The 27,460-nt window shown below is 37.4% G+C and overlaps 1 long non-coding RNA gene across 5 annotated transcripts in view; it reads left to right on the plus strand.

Annotated features, from left to right (window-relative positions):
• LOC121659229 overlaps positions 1–27,460 on the plus strand; it is an 86,306-nt gene that overhangs the window by 50,520 nt on the left and 8,326 nt on the right. For 4 of the 5 annotated variants that reach the window (XR_006014215.1, XR_006014218.1, XR_006014217.1 and 1 more), the window contains 3 exons: positions 12,149–12,298; positions 13,364–13,440; positions 14,542–15,048. This is a non-coding gene — a long non-coding RNA (uncharacterized LOC121659229). Of the gene's footprint in view, positions 1–12,148; positions 12,299–13,363; positions 13,441–14,541; positions 15,049–27,460 lie in introns of those variants that run through there. The other variant, XR_006014220.1, reaches the window with a different exon arrangement.

Below are 27,460 nucleotides of genomic sequence, written 5' to 3' on the forward strand. Positions count from 1 at the left end.
TAAAGTTGCATGGCTGAGGCAGCTGGGGCTTTCTTTGTTTGTTCTGTAGCAGATCTTCCTGCAATAAATGGCAGGCTGAATTGAAGCAAACACGAACCAGTTCCTGAGCTGAAGCACTTACAGTCAAGCATAGTAAAGTAACTGAAAATGACTATCAGGTTACATGACAGTGCTGCAGCGGGTTTGGTGCTATTCTACCTTCCTGTCTAGCAACAGCAATCAGGGACCATAGATGGGTGAATATCTTGTGGCAGGAGCATCTTTAGCCACTAAGTTGAGTACACCAACATCCACAAGTCAAACCTGCAAAATATGGTAATGTAGTTACCATATTTTAGGAATGATAATCTAAGGTGCATCCTTTGCTACAAATGCTCCCTCTATCTGGAAAATTTGCAGAAGGGTAATAGTGCTTCATATGCTTTTGTTCTGGATTTTGCTGTTGAGTTGTGCTGCAGAAAGAAAACTCTTTCTGTGAGGAGATAGCTGGTGTACAGTGATAGAACAAGAGCTAAGGGCATGGGATTGTGTTTGAGCTCTGTTGCTGAAAATAATGTGTTACTGTCAATGCACCTGGCTTTGAATGCTCTCTGCATACAAAAAGACTTTTTTCTGTTTCATTTGAGGCAAAGAGTGTGAGTGCCTGAAAAATAATGCATTATCTACCAGGTGCAAATATAGGATTTTGCTGCTTGAATGTGTTGTCATTCAGGTGCTAATGGAGTGGGCCTCAAGGTTTTGTTCATTAAAGACTGTTTAATTGCTAGGATGTAACATGGAGTTGCATAAGAAAATCATGGCTTTGGAAGGCTGACCAGAAAAGCTACATGATAATGTGTGTCTGCATGCAAATGCTTCCCACAGCCCATGTGACCTATAGGCTGCATTTTTTGATCCTCTATGCACCAGCATTTGGAATATTAAATAGTGAACTTCAAAATAAGAAAGTGAAGGTTTTCCACTCACAAATAATATTTTGAAACTGTGCAGCCAGATAAAGTCCAATTTAGAACCCGGGTAACCAACTGTGGTGATAACTGATTGCAAATATATAGATAAAAATACTAGAATTAGAAGAAATGTGCCATATAAAACTGGAGGTCTTCAGTGAATTCAGAATAAATTATTCATATAGCCATGTACATTATGATTTCATGATATGATAAAGATATCTCTTTAAAAAACAACAATGACCAAATAATGTCTAACATTATTATAATTTAGAGGACACCATTTAATTTGCAAAACATTTTAAAGGTTCTTTTTAATGCAATACCTATCTGATGTGGCAGTTTATTTATGGCTGTTTTTATAAGATCTGAGTTTAAAGCAAAATATTTTTGTTTGCACTGGTAAATAAATTATCACAGCCTTGTCTGGGGATTCTTGGTAAACAGGCTGAGGTATTTTTTTTTAAATCCCATTTGTTTTTCAGTAATAAAATGTAAACAATTAAACAAGTTATTTATGAAAAAAGTAATTTCAATAATAAAAGGCTAAATAAAGGAAGACGCTAAAAAGATGCTAGGGAAATGTTTTGTTGGTTTGTTGGTTGTTTTAATGAGACATTCTAGCAATGTAGACTTTTATGGGTCTTCCATCTCTTAGTGATGTGTTGCATCAACTTTCAGGAAAAATAATTTTTCACTGAACTGCTGTTATCTGCTATAGCATCTACTTGCCTTACCCACTGATACAGTTTTTTCCCCTGAGTATTAAAATGGATCAGGTAGAATGCTGACATATATACATTCTTCCCAGAGGAAAAACTTTCACATTCCCTTATTTAGGAATGAGCTTTTAAAACCCATTCATTCTGTAAATGACCTATCGCAAACTAAATGGAAAACAATACCCTTCCTGTACTAGCACACTTGAGCTTTCAAGGATAAATTTATGTTGGGCTTTTCATGTAGTACTTTATTCTCCTATTTACAATCCCATTTGCCAGATATTTTCATGCTGATTATTGCATATCTCAGTGGCTCAGTAGTGGAAAGAGCTAAGCTGAGAGTTCTTCCTCTGGAGAATGTTTGTCTTGTGGTACCCTTTGTTTAAAACTGCAGCAGTTGTGGTGACAAATAAAAATTTTCATACTGAATGAGTACAAGGCTTTGACCCACCATCCTCCTTATGTGGGAAAGATGACTATGCTCTGCAAGAGGAGAGAAGCATGAAGGTCATGAACGTGTGATGTGCCATGCAATGCAAAAAATTTTGTACTGGGTTTATGAATACTTCATATGGCATTGGCTGTGAACTGAAATTATCGAACATGGTATTACATTTTCTTTTATGAAGTGAAAGAGAAAGGAGAAGCAACAATATGTGAGAGGCCAAATAACAGAAGGTGGCATATTTCCAAACTGATCTGTGAGTCTGGAGGTTGGCAAAGCTAAATAGTTGAAAACTCTCTGTAGAAGAAGAAAAAGGGAAGTTTCTCATACACCCTTGCAGAGACTTGATGCAGTTGGTAATGATGGTAAGTGCTGCAGGAGCTGGTAAGCCTCAAGGAATTAAAAAATGCATATAGACTGCATATTCTTTGATTTTTCTTTTAAATTAAAAGTTATTGTTCTTAACATAATGTTTAGCTTTAAGAAGGCCTTTATGGAAATTTGTTGATTGCTGTTCGCCCAGACAAATGCCTCCTAAAGTAGTGTGACAGCCTTGTGTTTTGCTGTCAGGATGCTAACAGCTTCGTTCCATTCCTGCATGGCATGAGACAGGGAGGGTTGCCTTGTGCAGAACACACGCTGGCAAAAGTTGTTGGCCCATAAATAACATCATTTCTGTAGCAGGGGCATATTTCAAGTAAACTGTGTTACTGTATTGTAACCGAACTGTGTTACTGCCTGTGTTTCTGTTAAATAAGAAATGTTAAATATAAATCTGTTTAGAGACATGCATGGTGAATATCAATTGAGGTTGTGCATCAGCAGAAACTATGCATATAGACATAAAGCAAGTAAAACAATTAAAATCATTGGAACAAACTTAAGCTTGAATTTTGCTGTACTACTCAAAAGACATTAGCATTTTTTTATAGCTCCTGCAGTACCACAATAGGGGTCAGGGAAGGAAAATGGAGCTCTCAGAAAGGAACTGAAATTCAAGCTCAATTCCTGCCAACAGAATGCTTATTTTCAATGTTTTTAGATGACATCTGCCCTAAGTCTATAGCCTCTATTTTCTGCTCTTACAGGTTGTAGCTGGCCTTTATTTTCCCCAGCTGACTCCTGTCTACTCTCTTCACTGCCTTATTCCTAGCAGCTTTTTTAGCACTGTGAGAGGCATCTCTTGTGCTTCTCTTTTCCCAAGGCCCCCGTGTTTTCCTTCTTTACTGATCTTTTATGAAGCAAAAATGGGCACAGATATATGGGAAGAGATTTTTGGAGTACTTCAGAATTATAGGATTAAGCTTACTGTATTTTTAATTAATAATACAAAAGAAGATGGAGGAAGGTTTGAAGGAAATTTTAAAAAGCCTGTCAACATCGTTATGTTTTTCTTTTTTTTTTTTTCTATTTTATTTATGATTTGCCATATCTTATCTTCTCTTTCACATGCTGACTTCATTCCCTTTTTAGTTTCCTGATCAGGATTTCCAATAATGAATATGTTATCAACTAAGACTGTAGGGTTTGCCTGGTCTTTATTTCAGCAGGAGAAATGAGCCTCTGTGTGTGTATTGGGTTTGTGTGGCATGTTTTTGGTAGTGGGGCACTACAGGGATGGCTCCTCTGTAGAGAAGAATCTGCCAGAAGCTTCCCCCATGCTTGATGGAGCCAGTGGCAGCTGTCTCTAAGACAAGCCGCTGGCCAAGGTGGTAGAGCCTCTGGTATAACAGATTTAAGAAGAAGACAGAGGAGAGAGACCATGTGAGAGGAACAGCCCTGCAGACACCCAAGTCAGTGAAGAAGGAAGGGAAGGAGATGCTTCAGGTGTCAGAGCAGAGATTCCTTGGCAGCCCATGGGGAAGATAATGGTGAGGCAGCTGTGCCCCTGCAGCCCATGGGCATCCACAGTGGAGCAGAGATTGACCTGCAGCCCCTGGAGGGTCTCATCCTAGAGCATCTGGATGCCCAAAAATGCTGTGACCATGTGGGAAGCCTGCACTGGAGCAGGGTCCTGGCAGGACCTGTGGACTCATGGAGAGAGGAGCCCAAACTGGACCAGGTTTGCTGGCAGGACTTGTGACCCCACGGGGGACCCACACTGGAGCAGTTTGTTCCTCAGGGACTGCACCCTGTGGAAGGGATCCACAGTGGAGCAGGAGAAGAGTGTGAGGAGTGGAAGAGACCATCTGATAAACTGACCACAGCAGCTATTTCCCATACGTCCTGTGCTGCTGGTGGGGAAGAGGTAGAAAAAATCAGGAGTGAAGTTGAGCCTGGGAAGAAGGGAGGGGTGGGGAGATGGTGTTTTGAGGTTTGGTTTTATTTCTCATTATCCTACTCTGATTTGAATGGTAATAAATTAATTTTTCCCCAAGTCCAGTCTGTTTTACCTGTGACAGTAACTGGAGTGATCTTTCTGTCCTTATTTCAACCCACAAGCCTTTTGTTGTATTTTCTCTCCTCTGACCAGCTGAGAATGGGAGGCATAATGCTGCTCCGCTGGGCACCTGGTGTCCAGCAAGGGTTAATACGTGTTTTTTTAAAAACTACAAATAGGAATATCAGGTATCCAGACTGACTTTTCCTGTGCTAACAGGATCAGCTCATTAGTTCTTTTTAGACTTGTCAGACTATGTTTGTTACATGGTGGTTCAACCACATTTTTGGTGTTTTTATCTTAAGACTGTTCATTAAAATAATCCCTAAATGCAGATTAACATCTTGTTATGATTCTGGCCTGATCGACTACTTCTGTCTATCACAGAGACAGTGACTATTGGCAAAGTAATAAATATGTCATGAATTGCAGGATCAGATCATTAACTGCTATTGTTATGCCTCTAATATGTTATCTACTTCATCATTCTTCTGTCTATGAACCTATCTTGGTTAGAAAAAATTTAATGCTCCAAGCCTCTAAGCAGCTTTAAATAGCTGCCTTATCTTTCAAAAATGAAACTGACTGTTCTTCAGCTAAGGAATTTTACCTCTAAAACAAGCTGGTCTGAGTACAGGGGGACATTGTCCAGTCATGCACAGGGAGTGGTTTAAAACCTATTTAATAACTCTGCAGGGCAAAAAATGTGGACTTCATCTCTCTTGAAAATATAATGTCCTGGATATCCAGCAGGGCCATACAACTCAGCTTCTTATTCTTTAACTGTCTGAAAGATGGAAAAGTAAGCAGCATTGTTTTTGATAGGAAAATACCAGTTGAATGCCATTTTTTTTTTTTGTAAGAAACATCAGAACTACATTGTCTGTAATTTTCTTTTCCTCAAACCTCTTTCCAGTTAGAAAAGCCTAACAATTTTCATAAACCATTTTGTCTCCAAAATATTCCAGCATTTGAGCACAGGTTTACCTCACCTCCCCACCAAAACATGTAAAATACTGTAGTACAAGTATTTTTAATGCTTTCTGGACTGTTCAGAATTCCCAAGCAGATAATGCTCCTCTCAAAAAATTATAGTGATGAGGTATTTGATCAGAAAGCCCTACTTTTTTTACATTGAGTACATCAGTATGTGTATTACAAAGTACATATATATATATATATAAAATACACACACACACACATACAACACAGGCTGAAATTATGACTGGAGACACGTTTCCATATGCTTGAATTTTCATATTGATAATGCATGTATATATATATTATTTACTGTATGCTAATGAAACTCTCTTATAAAATAAAAAAAAAAATCTTTTTTCCCAGTGCCTTTATGGTTCATCATATAAAATCTGAGTGTTCATGAGTATTTGTATTGACAGGTCTCCAGAAAGTGAACATATCTATTTTATAGGGAAATGATGTGATCCAAAAAACTACATTCTAGTAAATTTTTCTCCCACTTTGTGGTTCCTAGGACTTGAATTTTGGTGGTGTAGGTTAAATTAAATTTCTTTTTACGGTGAATTTAGATGTTGCTGTGAGTCATAAGAATTTTTAAAAACCTGTGCTGAAAATCAATTCAAGTCACAAACATTTCCAAATTGCTGTATTTTATCTTGCTTCTTTCCCTGCATGCTGTTCATAGGTACATGGATTGAAGCAGGAATGCTACAATGAAAACTTAAACCTCCATAACCAGGAGATAGGAAAGTAGGAGATGATGAACGGTGGGATAGGTATTGTAAAGGGAAATTTTTCAAAATGTTGGAGGTGAAGTTCAGAGCAATGCCTTTTATTTCAATAAAAAAATTAAAAACCAGGAAAATTCGGGTGCAGTTGGGGGTGGGAATCAGGGTAGGTAGATAGGAAAATAAGAATAAGCGTGAGCTATTCTACTGCAGCTGAAAACCCTGAAATTCTCCAGATAGATTTCCCCTCTTGGTAACAAGAGATGAGTAAACTTTCATCAGATGAAAGATTCATGATATTTTGCAGGTGTTGAACTGGAGAAAATAATAGATAAGCTCGGGACATTTCACGAGCAGCTTACATATCCTATATTAATTTCCTTTTGCAAACATAGTATTCAAAAAGTGAGAGTTCAGTTTAAATATGAAATCACCTTTTTTTTTTAACTTAAAAAGGAGTCTTTTGTTTGAGCTGTCACTGCAGCATAATTTATCCTGCATTTATTATAATGTGCATTCAGTCACATTTCATTTTTTACTTCCGAGAGTTAATTAGTGTTTTAAAGTCTTTTGTATACTTACTCCCCCATGGCTGCATAATTAAGGTTTATAATGAATAATCTCTGAATTTTGATTGGCTACTCTGGCTTTCAGTTTAACAGATAAACCTGAAAATAGAAAGTACATTATTCCCACATTGTTTAGGAAAAAATTAGTTTCACTTAGTTTAGCCATCTGAGCGCTAAGTGTCTTATCTACCCTTCTTGACAAGGCACCTCCTATGACTGAGGAAAGGTAGGTAATGGATGGAATGGTTTTACTCCATCATCACTACTTTTCACACCTGAATCAGAGCATCATGGGAGAGAAGACCCTGCTGTCTAATGAAGAAAGATGAGTAGTCTTCAATATCAAAGTTATATCATTATCATATCATTTTACCCACTAGTCCTGAGAAGGACCTCTAACTTCAGATTAGATCTTGTTGATTACAGCTCCAAGTATTCTCTGTTCTACTGAAAATACTGAAACCTTTAGTTGTCTGTAAACATCTTGAGCACATACTTAAATACTTGCTAGAATATCTTCCTAAAATAAGGACATTCAAGCACGTATTTAACGGGTTTTTCGAGTTTTTTCGGTTTGAGATCCAGAGTGGAAGTGGTGTGCGTTTTCCAGAGCTGCTTCTCAGAACTAGGGTATAATTTAACATTCATGCCTAAAGAAAGGAAGGCTGATTAGGTAACATCTCAAGAGGCAGCCATGCAGGTTGCAGTGCTCTGTGCAGTTCTGCAGTGAGAAGTGCTGTGCTAGATGTTGTATACTATTCCAATCTGTGTGAAGTAGAAGTCATTTCTGGCCTAAGACTGGCCAAGGCTTTTCGTGGCCTTTTGCTCTCGCCAGAGTAGTTGTGGATGGATGTGATTTCAGTCTGTCTGGAAATGGGGTTGTTTATATTAAAAGTAATTCTAGAAGAATTTGTAAATAAGTGTAGGCAAAACAACAGCAGATTTTCTTCAATATTATCTGTTTTATTCATGTGAAGTCTATAGGTCTCATGTAGCACTGTTATTGCCTTTGTGTGATCCATGGAACTTATTGAAACTATTGCTAGCTGAAAATGATTTAAATGAACAGGTGCAGACAGGAATTTGTAATTTATTTCATTGTGAAACCATTTTATCATTGTTAAAATGTTAAATATACATTTCTTTATTGATGAAAAGGTTTAGGCATTTTTTTAAATTTTTTTCCTGGAGAAAATTAAATTATTAATTTAATTTAAATTATTTATTTAAAACAGTTTCTCTTTAACATATTTTTATAGGAGGTTTAAAAAATAAAATTGATCATTTAGAATTAAAATTTTTTTAAAAAGCTTTACAAATCTGAGTGGTACCCTTATCTTAAACAAATATATCATCATGCAAAGAGAACCAACTACTTCAGCTTTCATTTTGGAGTTTTTATGTGTTGTTATAGTTATAGAGAAGGTCCACCTTAGTTCACATCACAGTTTATGCTCTAGAGGGACTATGAAGGTTTACACTTGGTTGCTTCACCTATTTTTTTCTTCTTTTTAAAATTGTTTTAGTGGATGATCCTTTGGGAGAAGAACTAATTAAAAAGTGATATGTTGATAATACTGCTAATTCAACTACTATATTTTACTTTTTATTAGTAAAATGTGAAGAAATTTAAAAAGGACTGTATTGTGGGTTTTGGGTTTTTTTTAATTACTAATAACTACATACTCAAGCAACAGCTGTAATGTGATGAAGACCTTAGGGAGGGACTGTGAGGCTGAAAAACCCTTACTTTTAAAAAATATGCCAGTTGGTGTTGTAAAAAAAAATACTTCCATCTCCAAACCTTGTTTTTCCTTTCACCTTAAACTGGTATCACCATAGATACAAAAGTGTTACATGGCAGAATATGTTTACACACAGAAAGGAATAAAACTGAATAAAGAAAAAAAATTAATCAGTGTGGGGATCTCTGCTGCTGTTGAAGCCAGACATTAAATTGTTCACAACAGGAAGGATATGATCCTCTGCTTCCAGTGCTTCATGAAGTGTCCTTGAAGCAGTAAAAGTCCACATTGATTTTCAAGCAGGAACTGCAAAAACTGTTCATGTTCACAAAAGTACTACACTGTGAATAACAAGGTCTTGACAGAATTGACTCCTAGAATAATACGGTAGATTATCCTCACAGATACAGCATGTGTTTTTCCCATACACATTTATTTTCTTCAGATGAGAATGGAATGATTTTACCCTCTTACAATTTCACTTTCTTATTTTATTACTTTCAAATACCAATTATATGGTTCCTGTATGAAAATTTTTCTATGACTTTTACCTGTGCTACACAAGAGCTTTTCCACTTGCTGAAGCTTATTCTCTTCACATAATGAAAAACAATTGCAGTCTTTTTAAAATAATGATCTCTTGTACTGAAGAAAATGTAATGAATGTAGTTCTGACTTATTCTAAATTAAAAGCCATTTTAAGCTATTTCAAACTTATATCTCTAAAACTTAGTACTTGGCCAAAAATATTATCAAGTAAAATTACCATTTTTTATTACCTATTCTCTGGCACAAAATTTTGCAAGTTTATTGATTTTTAATCCAGTTTTAAATTGTTGTAGCTTCCATCATCCATGCTATTTTATTGGGAAAAAAATGTTTTCTTTGTCTCTAAACCCACACATTCATCTTTTTTATCAATTAAATTTTGAATAATGCTTAATGTATATGGTCACGGTCTGCTTTCTGTCTTGAGCAGAGAGTGTGAGGACCTTCTGAGGAGATCTGAGGGCATTCCCACTGTTCCAGAGAAAATAAAGTGTTAAGCATCATGAACAAAGTAAAATGTTTTAAGAAGAGCATTTTTAGAGTGATGTTCTCCTGTCACAATAATTATCACCGGCCCCCCCCCCCCCCCCAGCCCCCATATGACAGTGTCTCTGAAAACAGTCTCGGCACTTTGTGCCCATTCATCTGAATATTAACGTGTTCACATCTGACACAGTGGGACCAAGACCTCCTTGCCAAACAGGCAAACAATCAGAAGTTGGGTCCAAAGTGGGTTTCTCACACCCCAGCGAGTACAGTAACCAGGGATAATCCCCACAAAGATGCAGTGCTGGCTCTGCAAGGAGCAGTGCTGTCATTTTGTATTCTGAGAGGTTGCCTGCTTCTTGCTGGAAGGACTAGAAATACATGTAAGAGAGATTCTGCTTTTCATTTTGTTCATGATTCCAACATAGTGGGCTTTATCACCTTTCTGCTAGCTTTTCTATGAGGCTGCTAGAAGTTCTAGTCAGAATTGCACAGGAGTGGCACACTGCTTTTCTGCTGCTGCCTCAGAAAGACTGTAATTGAAACTTCCTAGGTAAAGTCAGCCCTAACATTGAAATCAACAGCTGACATATGAAATAGGCCCCTTTTTTGTTTTGTCCCTTCTCATTGCAGGGGGATTGAACTAGACGACCTTTAAAGGTCACTTCTAACTCAAATTATTCTATGATTTTAAAATTGTATGTACTGAGTGAGGTATTTGGGAATTTTTTTGCTTTTAATTTAGATAAATAATGGTCTTTATTTTTCTTTTTCCATGGTGAGAGAAGGACAGAAAGAGCTGCTTACTTTTTTTAATATTTAAACAATGCAAATGGTTGTTCACTGTTTCTGAGCTTTTGTTCATATTTTACTAGTCCAGCCCATCTGAGTACCCACTGGATTGCATTCTTAAAATAATTGCTAACACTCTTGAGAAATGTTATGTTCCAAAGCAAATTCTAGAAAGCTATTATATCAAAGCCAAACAAATAATTAAATGAATCATTACTTCCCACCTAGCACTCATTGCGCTGCTATTGCATAATAAACCCATCTGAGTGGAAGGAGAAGAAATGAATCCAGAGAGAAATCAAGTCTATATGCTTGAAATGGCTAGAATTCATTTGAATAGAAACAAAAGCAAGAAGGAATGATGATGGTGATCAATATCAGCCTAGAAAACATCTTTTATTATACCTATCCTTGCTGCTGTATTGCCTTTCCATAGCAATTCTTGATTTGAGCCTGCACAAATCTAGTAGCTGGAATCCTCCATGAGATCATTTTCTTCTACTGCTGCTACTGAAATCTCTGCCTTTAGCCTCAAGATAAGAAAGAAATACGAGACCTTGCAAAAGAGGCATGAGATGGGGAGTCATAGCACATGAACTGAATCCTGCTTCCTAACATGCTTGCTCTTAAGACCAACTTTTTATTTTGCCCATCTGTAGTAACTAGGCCATCTGAGGAGTGGTAGGATAATGGTCACAGCTCTCAATGACTTGGTAGGACTAGAGGTGCTTGATGTCTTCCAAACCAAGTTCATGATGCTGGAATTTCAGCCCCCTGGGCACAAGAAGAGAAAAATGCCTGGAGCTGTAAGGCACTCTGCAGTCCTGGTCATGGGAGCAGGACGAGGCCATAGTTCCAGTTTCTCAACTTCAACCTTGTAGCTGTAAAGCAATGCAGCAGGATGCTGCTTTGGTAGCAGATGTTAGAAAACTGTCACTTTGCCTTCTGACCTGCACTGGCCCAACCACAGCCCCTTTATTTCCCATCACCCTATTGGCCATCTCCTCCAGGAGATGCAGGCCTGGACCTTGCAGTAGGAGAACAGGCAGTTCCAGAAGCACCTGGTAGGAGGGAGGGAGGGAGAAGTGAAGTGTCACCAGGGCAAACAGCAAAGGACTACACAGGACCTGAAAGTAACTTGAGGTGTGAATCTATGCTGTGGAAGTGAAAGTCCTCTTGCTTTGCCTCAGGCTGATAAATAGGAATTTTGAGTTGGCTATCCCTCAGTTCATAATGGAGGGAAATACAGCAAGACTGTACAGAGCTGCAATTAAAAATTAGGTACTTCAGCATGTAATAATCGCAAGGAGGTTTCTAGGTATCTAAAATGATGCTTTGTATTTGTAAAATATCTTACCAAACCCAAGCATTTCTTTCTCACAATAGAAACCTGAATAAGTGCAGCCATGCAACAGCCATAATTTCCACCCAAATTACTGCCATAAGCAGTGCTTATTAATGAGACGAAATCGAGGCATGTATGTTTGAGGTTTGCACAAGGTCAAGCAAAAGCTGATCACCTAAATTTTCAATGGTTTTGTTGTAACATAATGGTGCAGAATGACATATCAAAACATGTAACATTATGTACTCTATTGAGTAATAAGTGGTATTAGCCTTGTAACTGTCACAACAATTTCCATACCCCCCAAGCAACAGACATCTTAACTTAGAGTTCCAAGAGTGGATAAGACCCGTTGTACAGCTCCAACGTGATTTGTGGAATAGAAGCACCACAGGGATAGCACATATGGTGTCATAATACTTATCAATAAAAGTAAATGTTTGTCTATTTTGACAGAGATGACTGGAAAGACACGTGAATTAACAGTATGTGGCAGGAGGTGAAGAGTAGATGCACTTTGAAATTAATTACCAGCATCATTATTTTGATCAGCCATTAAACTGAAACATATGTAAGAAAAATGAAGTCTTTAGAAGAAAAAAGATGGTAAGATACACATTGAAGCCTTAACTTTTGGCTGCTGTAATTTTACACAATAACTGTCTGTATAGTAAGAAGTACTGTAATATTCTGCATATTTCAATTGCAAAGAATGATTTCATCATACCAAACATGGAGTATAATTTCAAGAATAAAAAAAATAGGAGATATGAATAAAAGAGAGGTTTGCCACACTATTTGCCAGTGACTATCAGTGAAGTACAGAAAACATTTGTATGTAGAAACAAAGTGAACCATTTCCAGCATATTTCTGTGCTGGATAATGTCACATTTGCCTGAATAACTTATTAGGCTCCCTCTGGTTTGACAAATGTGTTTGAGCTGTCAGATTGTGTCTAAAGGCAGCCACTCAATTCTTTGTTTTTAGTCCCAAATTACACTTGACATTTATTGTTAAACTCAAGGTGCCTCCTTACAAAACCGATTCAGTCTTTGCAATTGTGCACTTTCTACTAACTAATCAATAGATAAGCAGTTTACATGGCCTTTGGCTTCTAGCTCAGTCACTAGCTTTTAACAAAAATCACTGCCTTGGAAGCAACAAAGACCTTTAAGGGGATTGAAACAGTCGTACATAATTAAGCTTTTCTGCCTGTATTTTTATGCTTTGATACCAGCACACAGAGAAAAAAATAAAATCTGCAGGGATTTTGCCTCTTTCATTTTAAAAAACCCACCTGTTCTCAGTTTATGTATTTTCTTTACTCTTGGACAAAGAGTTTCTATGCTACTTGTCTAGAGAGAGCTAGGAAAAAGACAGAAATCAGTGGAATGCTTGCAGAAAATGTAGCAGTGGTAACACCTCTCTGTAATTCTCTAGGCATTTTATAATTTACTCTTTGCTGAGAATTAATGGTTTTTGTACCAGGAGGTTGGCTAGGATCCATTCGCTGCAGATGCAAACAGCTGATGACCACTTCTGACCTCTCATTTGTGGCCCATAGGAAATTGCTGCATGAAAGTGCATCAAAATGCTAAAGATATATCATTGATAAGAGTGGAGGAAGAGAGAGAAAAGATGATTCACATTCTTATGTTTGGTATTTCCAGTTGCTGATAGAAGACCAAAGAAATTTGCCTTTCTTGTTTGAATCACTTAGTGAGGACTGCAGAACACTGTACTGCTGGTAAGTTGCACTATGTCATATTCAAGATTTTTTCAAATAAAAGTATAATTTCTAGAACACTGAAGTTAGGTGAGATGATCACCTACAATGTATCTGATTTCTACCAGAATTACTGACATGAAGAGAGCCTTATGCATGAATTGTGGAGTAGCAGCATTTAATAATTTCCTTACTGTGAGGATGGAAATAGTTTCCATGAGTCAACAAATAGGTATTCCCCATACTCTGAAATTATTGTATCCTCCATAAAGATGAAATGCTTGAAAATATCTGCTTGAGATAAGTAGAAAACTGAAGGTTTCATACACATGAGATGAAAAAAAACCAGGTGGGTAAAGGGCGAAGTCTTTGTATTAAAGACCTGACTTGCTTTGTGAAGAGGATACTTAGATGTCCTATTTCAGGTCTGGGAAACCTCAAGTATTTACTTCCTGGAGAGAGCCAGAAACACCAGGAACACACACTCTTATGTTAAAGTCTCTGTATCTCTCTTCCTGTGATAAAGTTTGGAGTGTATCTTCAACACATCTCCAGATTCATCTGCAAAGGCAAAATGTTGCATGTTGGACATTGGAGCAGTGAACACTGCACAATGTACAGAAGTTCTTTTTGTGTACTGTGTCTTTCTTTCCCCATTGTTTTGCAGTGTTGTCCAGACTCATTCATTCAGTGCTCCAATTTAGGACCTTTTTTCTTTTTATTAAAATCTTCAAAGATTTTCCTTCTTTGCAGTTTGTACCCTTGACATGTTAGATCTAATATAAGGAGTTCTTGGAGACCAAAGGCTCTCGTGCTCCATAAATCCTTTTGAGAATTTTTACCATCTGTCAATCATGAGCCTAATAAATCTTCCTACTTAGGGCAGTTTAGAACTTTTCAGTAGGTCACTTGAGCTTACAGCATCTTTTAAAAAATTGCCTGAAAGAACAAAATGTTGATGAAAAGCAGAAGACAAATAACTCTCATTCCAGTAGGTGTTTTTTAAGTAGTTTTTCCTCTCCCAGTTCCTGTCTTGAAGCCACTGGGCAAATGCTTCTTTGCACTACATCGGGTATTTAATAACTAATGTAGACATGGTTCTTCACTGTCTTGTTTTTCAAGCTGCCAAGTTCTGCACTCAAAGCCTGGTCTAACAAAGAAGGCATATGCTGATTTAAGATGGGTCAACAAACCAGAATGTCTCCCTGAATGGATTTTACATTATTTAACGGAAGCACCAAGTCTCCACCCTATTGAGTTAAGGAAGAGCTAAGTCATGTTAAGCAAGAAGCTAAGGGTAATTGATATCACTCAGTAAAGTATTTTATCCTTGTTCCAGCCAGATGTTGAAGGTGGCAGGTAATTTTGTACATAATTATTACATGTGAAAACTGAGTACATGGAGATTTATGTGACTGCAAGACGTATTTAATCTTTAACCATCAAAGATTTGACAAATACGCAACCAGTTTTCTGTCTGTTAAGTGTATAAAACTTTGAACATGCATTGGGCAAGGGTGAGTGAAACCTGATATTTCTGCATTACAAAAGCAGAAACAAACACTTCCATATTTGACTTGCTCGGAATACTACAAGCATGATGCCAGTAAAATACATTTGAAAACCTGGAATCACTGAGAACAGATAGTGAATAATTTCTGTCTGAAGTGATTTCAGGTGATGACCCTGCTAAAACAGGAGCCTAACACAGCACAGCTTGCTGTAGTGTCACAAAAGAGCTAAAAGTGTCTGCAGTGGAAGCAATCATAATCTAATAAAAATGTTGTGGTAAATTTTATGTAGAAAAATGTGTATAAAAGCTCAGGGGTATTATTAACAAAATGACTGACAAGTGCTTTTTTTCTTCTCTTCTCTCCTGGAATCAGAGTCATGCTGTGTCACTGGTTAGAGGTGAAAACCAAATGGCTAGAATAAAGTATCAAGGAAATGTCAGTCCTTTTGGCTACTTCTGTCATTCAAATGAACCCTGACTAATTACAGGACCAAATTACTCAGTTGAATATACACAAGAAAATACAGACCTTTCTTTCATCTGGGAGGTGGTTGAGAGTGTGTACAGCATCACATCAGAGTACCTCTGGGGTTTCCACACAATGGCTTGCAAGTTAGCAAGGATCCTTTCTGAACTCAAGAAATCCTAGAAATTAAAATCCTCTTGGTAAAAAATGTAACCATATTTCTTTTTTCTAACTATTTTGGTAATTAATTTTAAGAAAATCTCACCTGCAAAAATTATTAATTTGTATTTCAGGAATATTGTACATAATTGCAAAGATTTGGAGTGCATTTTTTGCTCTGCAAAAAACTTAGATATTATGAGGCTTCATTTTGCCTTAGAAATGTAAATTTTGCAGAAATACGTTGACATGTTTAGCATCGTAACAATGTGTGCCCTAGTTTTGATATGGAAAATTATTTGAGCAATAGAAAAACTGGAAATTGGCATAGAGCAACAAGAGCTGCAAATTATATTAATTTTGTTAAAGGGACAAAATAAGCCTCCTGTAGTTTTATATAATTCTGAACCTTGGAGTGTGGGGTTTTTTTAATACTTAAGCAAATATTCATCTGCAAATAGGAGTTTCATTGCACTGTTTTTCCACTAAGAAATGGAAATGGATATGGGACTTATGTGCTCCCCTAAAAGTTGGGATAATGTGTAATATATGGGTGAAAGAGTGGTGGACTTAGGCCAAATATCCATGAAATGCTGCATCCCTGTGGTTCCTAGAGAAGAAGTTGTGCTATCTTTTCTTTGCACCTTGTCTCAGTTCAGATGGCCAATTCCTTGTTGTCGAAGTGCTGCTTGTTCCTATCCTTTCCCTCCTTCCAAACTCTCAGCTTAGCTGCAAGACTGGGTGGACAGAGCTTTTTCAGTGGTTTTGGACTCTGGTAGCTAATCTTCCAGCCATGGGGATAGGAGAGTGCCATTTCCTTCCTAGGCACAGGTTTGGTTTCTGCCTGCTCTCATCTGTGGAGTATACACCTGACCTGAAGGGCTTGGAATTGACTTTTGGATTCACAAAACAGGTATTGCCATAAGTACCAGCCGTGTCTTTTCAGCAGAGTAGTGTCTGTGGTCTGGTGTGCTGTTGTTGCTGATGACTGGGATTCTTTGACTAGTGTTTTTCCGAGAAAAAAACCACCATTAATCACGTAACAAACCATCGAAGTTTGCTTATGAAGGTGAGGCATCGTGGTGTGCATTCAGCCCTGTGCATTAGAGGACATACATCTTTCACCTTCATTAAGACTCTTCCAGCATTTGCCAAGAGTGAATAAAAGCACCAGAGCTTGGTCCTTCTCCAGCTGCATGCTGACATTAAATGTTGTCAAGACAAGCTCAAAGGTTAGATAGCATTTCTGCCTACTGTGATGTATTGATCTTGTTCTTATGTTGTTAAAGTAATTAAAATTATGTCTGTGACTGTTTATAAAGTCTCTCAGTTATAGAAATGAACTGCCTTTAGAGAAATGAACAGTCCTGTAAGAAAGAGACACAGTGAACAAGAACATGAGCCAGAAAGAAAATTATATTCATTTTCACAAATTGAATTATCTGAAATAACTGCTAACAATTATACACAGCCATTCTTCATTCCAAATGACAGCAAAGGTACTGAGGTAAAACTACATACTTGTGCTTTTTTGGATGAGTATATGAAACTCATAAATAAAAGAAATTTCACATGCTGGATTATGATACCTTGCAGTGTCCAGAAACTCACCAGTGGAAGGGGAGCAGGGGCAGGTTAATTGCAGGAGTTGGAGGAACTGAAAAGCTGCACTGTTGGGATGGACAAGATGATTTAGAACATTTTCTCAAATGATTACCCAATGGCTTAACTATTTACCATTATCCTTCAAAATTAACATACAATTTTACTGTACTTTTAGAATATCCAAGTCATGCTTTCAGATACTTCTGTGCTCAAAAAATGAATTCAGATGGAAGCAAAAGCACAGTTTGTATCAATTGCAAATGCAAATACTACCATGGTTATATGTCAGGTGGCTGCTACAGTTATCTCATGTAGTTACTGTACTTATTCTTCAAACCTAGTAGATAAATTTCTGTATTACCATATAGCAATGTGCTGTTCAGATTGCAAAATCAAATAAACACAAATAAAAAAATTCTACCTTTTTTTTAATGGGTTTGAATGCTTTACATACAAACAATACAATATATTTCAATCTTGCATTCTGTGATTATACAAAAGTTTGTATTATAATTTTTTTCAAGTGTAGCATACTGTATGCTCCTCAGTACAAGAGAGACATGGAGCTCCTGGTGTGGGTCCACCAGAGGGCTTCAAAGATGACTGTATTGGATCTGGGCAAGCTGAAGTTCATTTTCCCAGAACAGCCCTCCCTGGGCTGTACTCTGCATGGATAACTGGAAAGGTGTTGATAACCCACCAGTGTTTTGGTTACTGCTGAGCTGTGCTGGTACAGCATCAGTGTTCTTTCTCCAACTTTCTTTTCCCCCATCAAGGGGCTGGGGGTGGGCAAGATCCTGGGAGGAGTCACAACCAGGCCAGATGACCAAAATTGACTAAAGGGATATTCCAAACCATACAACATCAGCTCGAATATAAAAGATAAGGGAAGGAGGATGAAGGGGGAGCATTCATTAATCCCAGCGTCTGCCTTCTGGAGAAAGTGCTACACGTGCTGAGGCCCTGCTTCCTGGGAAGTAGCCAGACATCACTTGCCAATGGGAAGCTTGACAAAGAGAGACAATTTTGGCATTCTCTCTGCATAGTAAAAATGTTGCTTAAAAAAAAAAAAAAAAGACAACGCCCCCCCAACACATATAGGATGGGTAGAGTGAGTGTAAATGTTCTGATTAAGAAATAGGATCCTAAGAAGCAAACCAATTAGCAGGTACTCCTAGGTGCTACAAGAACCTTCCTTTTCAATGCCTTTGTTCTTTCTTGCTTACTTAGAGCAAACTCTATTACCAAATGAAAGTATAAATGAGCAAACAAGAAGCAAAATTTATATCTTCCTGATTGTTCTTCACAAAATGTTCTTTATTCTAGCAGAAAGGTAAATCATTACATTAAATATAGATGCAGGAAATAATAAATATCTGGTAACATTGTGGAAGAAAAAGGCTATGTCAGATCAAAAGGAAGACAGATACCTGCCTGTCATTAAAAACAGAAAAGATGTCTGAGGGGCAAGGACACATCCAGAAGTACTCATGAGCAGCAAAAATCATCAGCGAAAGGTGAAAAACTTTTCAAATGTTCATAATTATGAAAAATATTTGATATTTGAAAGCAATGAATATGATGACTGTAATGAAAGAATCTGATAATGCTTCTGACATAAAATCCTTAGTCAAGAAATTTTTACTGGCAATGAACATTTTGTTGCTCTTGTTTTGCTTTTCAGCTCCAAGATACTCTCAAAAATAGTGAGTCTTACTATAACTACTGATCTTCCTTTCTCAGTCCATGATAGTTGTGCATTACCTTCTTATTGCAGTTTAAAAATAGTAATAAAAAAAGGTAGATCACTCTTATTTTCAACATTACTTGCTACTTGCTGTTCCTGGGAGATTTCCTCCCTATTGCCTGTCCTGTTCTATCATATGTCTAAATTTCTTTTCTTACCTTGGGTGCCACAACTTGTTTTCCTCAAGAAGCTGGTTTGTCTTATTAATGGCTTCCCTGTTTATAGAAGAGTACAGCTAAGCCACAAAATGCAGCCTCTCCTGAAGAGCCACAGGTATACCAACTGAGCCAGGCTTTCCGGATATAGAGGATACAACCTGCTGAAGCCAGGGAGTGTGCTGAATGTGAGCCTGCATCGAAATGCTGCTGACAAGGCAGGGGAAACCCAGATCCAGGATGGTCACATCATAAGCACCTAGATTCAAAAGACATTTTGTCTGTGTATCATTTAAATGAAGCTTCAATCTTTGGATCTCTAGATAAATTGAATTATGTCTTGCAATTATGTCTTGCAAAAGGATAGATTGCATGGTGGAGAAAAAACAAAAAAAAATCTTTATCAACCTCAGCCTATGTTTATTGAACATTGTCAGGAAAGATGTGAACGTCTTTCTGAAACCAAGGGAGAGTTTCTGCCAGGAAACTTAGTGATGAGTTGAAGTCCTTAATGCAAGCAATATTAGTTTTAATTAATATGTAATGCAGTGTTAGGAAATGTGTTGCTGTAATGGTAAGATTTTTCCTCTCTGCCAATCAGTGTTCTACCAAAACCCACCAATTTCTATTTTGTGGTTGGAAGATTTTTTTGTTTATTATCAGATAGCCACAACCATTGTGTATTCAAAGAAACTCTTTAAAGTGTCTTTATTCCTCTCTGTACTGCTGTTTTATTTTACTTTGAGGCCCTTTTCATTACTGTAAAGCAATATCTCATTTAACAGACCAGCAACTGATGATGCTACAATGCAAGCTGTCTGTCAGGTGACTCTGCAGCTGCATTGTGGTTCACCTTGGAGACCACAGATTTACAACTCTTCCGGAATCCAAAGCCAGTGACACTGCTGCAGAGAAGGAATACAAATTTGATTATTTTCATTATACTCTTGTTTTGAATACTATCATTGCCTGGACCCAATCATGACAGACTAGATTTTTTCTCACCTCTGCTTCTGTCTGTGCCTATGATATGCACGCAAACGTGTCTCCATTTAGGATAAAAAAAAAAGACTTTATTCTTCTCAGGTTCTTGTTTGACACTAGTGCATTCACTGGAATATACCCATCTAGTGAAGGGGAAAATTAAACCTATGGATAAGCAGTTAGAAACAATTATTAACACAAAACTAAACAGCTTTACTCTAGTACTTGCATTATGTTAGGAGCAAGAGTATGGAAAAATAAGATTCTGCCAGTAAGTAGCTTAATGGTACATGACATGAAGTTGAGGATTTTATGGAGCTATTGTCTATGTCCTATGAGTGATAGAGAATAAAATCAAGGTGTCACAGGAAAGTCAGGGTTCTGATGGTCCTGAAGGAAAGAAATTTTCTATGTCCTTGCTTACAAATATTAAAAACATAATCATTAAACAGAGAGGGAGTTCATCTTGTGTTAGCATAAAATGGCTCCTATTAGCTATCACTAGACCTTTGAACACAGCTGGAATATTACTTGAAATTTCTAAAACTTTTCTGGCTAGGAATTCATAGACAAACAGGCAAGAGAGAAGAGCAGAGAGGCACTTAATGACAAAACAGCATTGTCTTTTTCAGAATTGCAGGCAACTCTAAAGCAAATAATCTCAGAAGTGCATAGATCAATAGATTAAGCACAGACTGGAAAACAGAAAGATTAATAATTTAAATGCCCACCTACAAGAAGAAGGGAAAAATATCTGGTATAGGGAGGACATTAATCTGGCCAACATATTCAGGAGGCTTTCTGTTGTGAGTATTCAGAGTTTTCTAGAAAGTTAAAAAAAAATTTAAAAGACAAGATCTACAGGCAAGACCTTTGCTCTCAATTTCTGTTCAGATTAAACCATTCATTTTCACAGAACTAATAATAAATGATTATTTAAGTGCAAATGATCAAGACTTGATTAAATTTATTTAAAAAAAATTACAAACAAGCAATATTTATGCTTGGAGCTTTAAAGGTCAAACTTCACAGAGCAGAAAGCAATATGCCAAATGATTTGGAAAAAGAATTCAAACAGAAAAATGGGAAAGAAATTAGTTGTTGTAGCTTTTTTGGGGCATTTTCTACCAAGATAATTTCAACTCCATGTACCGTTTGTTTGTGCTGACAAGCTACTCTACATTTGTTTTCATAAAAGAAGGCACAATTTCATCATGTTGCTATATCATTAGTAAACAAATCTTCAATAGGTTCAATATCTGATTACGGCAAATTTCTGTGCACATTGTGACTACTCAGATCCACAACTACTTTCCAATAAATCTTAGCCTTTTGCAAGTTTGAAGTTTACCTTTTTTTAATATTGAAGCAATATTGAAATAAAAGTTTCAGCTAAGATGATCTAATATGGGGAAAAAGTGTTTTCCTCCAGTATCAGTACTTAACAATCAAATCCTTTATATCTATTCTATCAATATTTTCTCCCTAATCACTGTCTACTTTGATCAGTAGACAAATGCTCCACATAGCAGTAAGTGTATGTTTAATTTTATCATAAGAACTAATCGTAGTTGCCTGGAAGGATTTATCCATCATCATTTTGCACTGTTCAAGAAACACAACTCAATGAGTTTTTGCTTGCTTACTGATAATTCAACTCAATATACTCTAAACTGCTATATTAAGAGAAAAAGATATGTATATTGTATGATGCTTTCTCTTCAATCTCTCTTGAAGGCTGGTATTACTTTTACCTTCCTAAAGTCTTCATCTGAGTTGCAGCTCTTCATTGGTTATATCATAACCAATGTTTTTGTTTAGGCAGCAGCCTCACAAAAACATGTGTAAATACATGACTTAATTTGTACTACCAACTTTAATTTAGCTATTAACCTTGTACTAAATATAAATTTGAATGCTTGTAATATTATGATCTACTGAAGACACTAAATTTCTCCAAATCCGTATCCTAATAAAGTGTAAATATGCTATTTTCAAGCACTCTTAGATACATCTCAAACGTGTTTCTTTCTGGTAGACCATATTTGTTTTTTTAGTTTACTGTGAAGTTTTAGGAGGAAACCTACAGGCCATGATGAGAGGTTGTAGAAGAGGGCTAAAGCAGTGGGGTTTTTTACTTCCTGGGAATGTCTAATAGGACAATAGTGTATATTCACTTTTTTCAAGTTTTAGCAAATTTTCTCATGCTTTGAAATGAATTTCACAATTATTTTGTTTCTTAGCAATCTTTAACAGTTTTATTATGTTTTCTTGGAGGACTTCCAGTTTTTGAAAATTTTCACATATAGGGGGTATGTTTGCTAAGCAACTTCTGCAGAGTTGTATATGAATTCCTTTGGGTAACATCAAAGTATTGTTTCATAGTTGATTCTCTGAAGCATGAAGGATAAGTGGAGAGAGTGGAAAAGAATGAAATAAATGAAAAGTAAATATCTCAAATAAATAACAATGGATTTTGCCTACAACAGGTCAATATATATTTAAAGGACATAGTTTTTGTCTGCTCCCCATAGCATCCCTTTTCTTAAATGGTGAGAGACAAATTGCTAGAAAATATCTAAGATCTTTATTACAGATATCAGAAAATAAGGAAAAGCACTTCCAAAATTGGTTTCAAAGCGTTGTTAACACTGTATCAATGCTCACTGTGGATCCCGCCTGTTGAATTGAGAGTAAAATTTGGTTTCCTCGTGAATATCTACTGAAGAGTAGTGGAAAAACAGACCAAAGCCTCTTAAGCTGATACTTCTGCAGTTCCAAAGATAAAATTTCTCACCAACTCTGTGAGAACTAGAGACGAGTTAGAGGCAAATAAGAAACCTGAAAGTTACCTAACCCGTTCTGTGTTTTCTTTTCAAACAGACAAGACAGAATTTGTGAAAAAGGTGGAATAGCTGTTTTTCACAATAAAATGTATGCGAGCATGTAACAGTCAACTCAAATTTTTCTTTATATAGCTTGAATATCAAGACTGGAAGCTGTTTGCTCCAACCTGTAACAGCTTTATCAGGAAACAATGTATAAACAATGTTCTTTATGCATTCGTTAAAACTAGTAAATGACAAAAATACTCCTTAGAGATTTTTCATGGAGGGCAATGCTACTGGCAAGATTTTCAAAATAGGAATCTATGGCAAATGGGTAGGCATGGATAGTGCTGGAGAATCAAGTGGTCTCACAGATACAGTGCAGATCACACAAGAGGCAGGCTGGAGCTAAAACCTTGCCTGCAGACAAGAGGCCTGCTTTCAGTCACATTGCAGTTGAACTTAGATAAGGGAGTAAAGAAGCTTACCCAGCAGGGGACTGCGTTATCGCTTCCATGCAAAGTCTTTTTCCACTTTCTCTGCAATGCTTGTCCTTACTCCTGTGTCCTTGCCCTCCTGATTTCAGTGGTCAAAGCTACTTGCTGCGATTGCCTGAAAAACAATCAGCAATTGCTGAAATTGCCTTCTACATAGGTGGAAAAATACTGTAAACCTCAATGACTTAAGAGGTTTTTTTTCTCCCTGTACCTCTGCCAGTGCCCACAAAGAAGCAGAACTTACTAATGTTGCCACCTCCAGGGAAAATCTACATCACGAAATGGAAAGTGGTACAGAGACACCTATCTAGCAGGACCTTTGCTGGGCCAATATTGTGTGGTGTCATGTTTGTGCACGGAGAGGTTGTGTTAGACATTGCTACATTCGACAAACAAATCATAACCAATGTGCGCTCTTGTAGTTACCTTTATTATGCTCTTTGAGAAGGAGCCATGTCATAGTGGAAAATTTTTGCTTGCCCTGTTTTTGCTCTGGAAATTATTCCTGAGAACTCCTTTGGGAGTAATACATTTGGAAAGGCTTCCTGAAACCAAGGCTGTGCTTCAAAAAACACAGGTGGACAACGCTCCATGTCTTGAAGCATCCAGACCACTGTTGATTACCCCAAGATACTCCTGTCATTTAAAGTACAAGTGTCTTTGGGGAGTAACTGCTGAGAACTTCACCTGATGCCTGATGGAGGAAGGCTGGCTCTTGCATTAGAAAAGAGACAACAATATCAAAAATACAGACTATTCAGCAAACCAAATGCTGGTTGGGAATTTTTACTCGCGTTTATACTAAGACAACAAGGTAAATATTTAAAGTCTCCAAAAATATGAGGTGTCAGTGTGCTCCTTGGTTTGGGTTTTTATTTTGCCTTCTAATATCCTCACAAAGGATATCAAAGCATGTCTTTTGGAGCAGTGTAGTGCTTTTAGTTGTTCATGTAGTGGGAAGTAGTGCTGAAACCACCATGTGCTGGGTTGGAGAAAGGTTTAGTTGCAGGGTACCAGCTCTGCTGAGCCAACTGGCCTCAGCTCCAGAGAATGGTCACCAGCTCATTTTACTTACTACTATGTACCTGTGTTGACTTTCATCAAATACCTTTCCAGATATATTTAGCCATCCTAATTTATTCAACAACACAGCAATTGAGTATTTATTTTAAATCTTCCAGGACTCTCAAGGAAACCCTAAATATTGTTGTGTCAGACTGCATTTAAACTAGTGGTTTTCCTATTGCTCATGTTTCCCAGTAAACTTTAATAAGGATAATATAGTATGCCTGCATCCTGAAGAAGGAATTGGAAAACTATTTGATTCTTGTTTTCACCATCTTCTACCCTGGCAGAAAGCAGACTTTGACAGCAGATGTATACTTTATAGTACTGGGGAACTTGCAAGTTTCTTTCTGTAGAAGTTGCCAATTGCGACAAATTATGTTCAGTTTTATGAGCAGTGGCCGCTGGAGACTGAACTAAATTGGATTTGCACTCAAATCCCACAGCCCATGCCTTCTTAGGAGCAGCTGCTGCTTGGATGATGGTAGGATTTAAATATGTTTATTTATGATATGCTAGAAATCTACTTCTGTAAACAAAAGTAGTTTCATTTGGAAGAGGAAAAACAGGATGCCAAGAAGAAAAGCCACAGGGACTGATAGTTGCTGCTGCAGGATCCATATTTTCTAAATAATTGTATTATTAATTTAATAGAGCTTCACAAAATTCTGACAGTATTGCAAGCTGATGTTCAGATTGTATGAATTGATTAAGCTGATGATCAATAGCAGCCCATGTCTTTCCAACTAAATGAAAAATTCAGAGTAGCTATCCTGCAGAAAATTGAATACCTAGGAAGCAGAGAAGTAGTGCTGAAGCAAAAGTTGTTACCTCTTTTCACTCCTCTTTGGTTAAAATTCAGGGATTGTTTCTGTTTGGATGAAAAGTTCCAGCTCTCTGATGTAAATTGGTTGATTTGCAAGGAAAGTGAAAGGTCCTCTTTGCCTGAGCACAGAGGATGTAGTTTCTTTCAGCTCCAGGGATCTTTCAAACACTCTTAGGAAAGACAAATCTTCAGAACCTTTCTTTTAAACCTCAGAAACATTGGCAAATTTCTGTTGGGCTTACCTAAGCAAATTCTAATTTTGCAGAGGCATTGACTGAAGCCATGTGGGGTGATTTTCAACAGAGTGGCAAAAGACAGATTCTTGATAAAAAAGCTCAGCCCAGAAAAATGTCATGGTCTTTTTGCAGAGTCAGAGGCCAATGTAAGGCCTTTCTGTAAGAAAGGATAACAGCTTTTAACATTTAATTTTTTCTTTCTGTATGGGTTCCTAGCTGAAATATTCTGGAATCTCTCCATAAAAGCGTGATCTCAGGCAAACATCTGGACTGAAAAATTTCTGCTCATTTAGTTTTGCAAGCTTAAAAAAATTAGTGAACAAGGTGTTACAGTGAAAGGTCCCTGACAACATTAGTAATGGGTAGTGTCAGCCAACGTGCGTGAAGGTCAATAATAATTCTATAATGTATGCATACACAAATGAAGCTCAGTGGCAGACTCCCAAATGGAGTATCACATGATTTGTAGGAACTCTTGAGCAAGCCTAATGGGAAGCCTTGCTCTTTGAGTAAGTCAAATAGAGAGCTTTCACCACTATGTGCAATGTTTACTAGTGAAGGGTTTCTCTGCAGCCTGCTGTGTACGCTGTGCCAACAGGGCTTTCTAAATCTCTCAATCACTGCTGTTAAGAAGATGACAGCCTTTATATCCTAAAGGAGGATTTTTTTTCTCATATTACTGACCTTGGAGACATAAATGTATGTTATGTAAAGCTACGGCAACTTACGGAATCCTGTCCTTTTCACGGTTCTTGGTTTCTTTGGTAGCATTGTCTGTGTAACTGGTTCTCAGAACCACAGAATGACAGAATTTGCTGAGTTGGAAGGGACCCACAAGGATTATCATGCTCTTAGACCTGCACAGGACCAGGTCCTAGAGTCACACCATGTGCCTGAGAGCATTGTCCAAATGCTTCTTCAACTCTGACAGGGTTCGTGCTGTGACCACTTCCCTGGGGAGCCTGTTCCAGTGCCCAACCACCCTCTGCGCAAAGAACCTTTTCCCAATATCCAACCTAAACCTCCCCTGACACAACTTCAGGCCCTTCCCTCGGTCCTGTCACTGGTCACCAACAGAGAAGAGATCAGTGCCTGTCCCTCCTCTTCCCCTCATGAGGAAGTTGTAGACTGCCATGATGTCTCCCCTCAGTCTCTTCTTCTGCAGGATGAACATATTTCCAGGTCTCTCACAATTTTTTTCTCCTCTATTGTCAGCCTGGCTATGAAATTGAACAAGTTCCACTTTATGACCAAACCTCTGTCTATCACAAATTTATTTATCACTTCATTTGAATCTAAACTTTGCTTTGAGAGTTGTGACAAGGGATTAGGAACAACTTCACTTCCTGTGCAGCTTCTCTTGTCTGAAAGAAAGAGGTGAGATGAGAAGAGAAAAAGCAAGCCCTCTACATGACTTCAACTAAATTGTTATTTGTCCTGTAGCATTTGATCAAATGGTCTTGGTACAGTACATGGGACTCCATTACTTGGAGCAATGGTCATTTTTAGGCTCTTGTCTTAAAAACTGCTCAGGAAGGCTGAATAAATAAAAGTCTCTTTTAAATTTGCATGGGCTTGTTAATGGAAAATGACCTAAATGTGAAGGCATTGCAATATATCTTCATCAGAAAACAAGCAATTTAGGAAAGATAACTTAATGAAGTTCAGTTTAAACTCTGTAAGTTTCTTCGCTCAACATAAAAATTAAGCAACCACCTCTCAACAACAAAGTCAGTTTCAAAATAGCAAAGTCTGATTTTGCAAGATATTGTTTCCTATAAAACAGGCCTGTAGAACCTGATGATTCTCTGCTGAGGCTGTATCTGTAAGATATGTTACTCTGACATTCTCTTCTTCTAAAAGAAGCTTCCCCACTTCATTCAGCAAAACCTTGTTTTTATACTTATATATACACATATAAAGTTTTTCAGTTTCTACTGAAGACTCACTTATATGGTGA

The sequence above is a fragment of the Corvus kubaryi genome, unplaced genomic scaffold, assembly GCF_017639235.1.
Source record: "Corvus kubaryi isolate FWS band 111438036 unplaced genomic scaffold, C.kubaryi_AGA036_p1.0 split3-73, whole genome shotgun sequence".
NCBI lineage: Eukaryota > Metazoa > Chordata > Aves > Passeriformes > Corvidae > Corvus > Corvus kubaryi.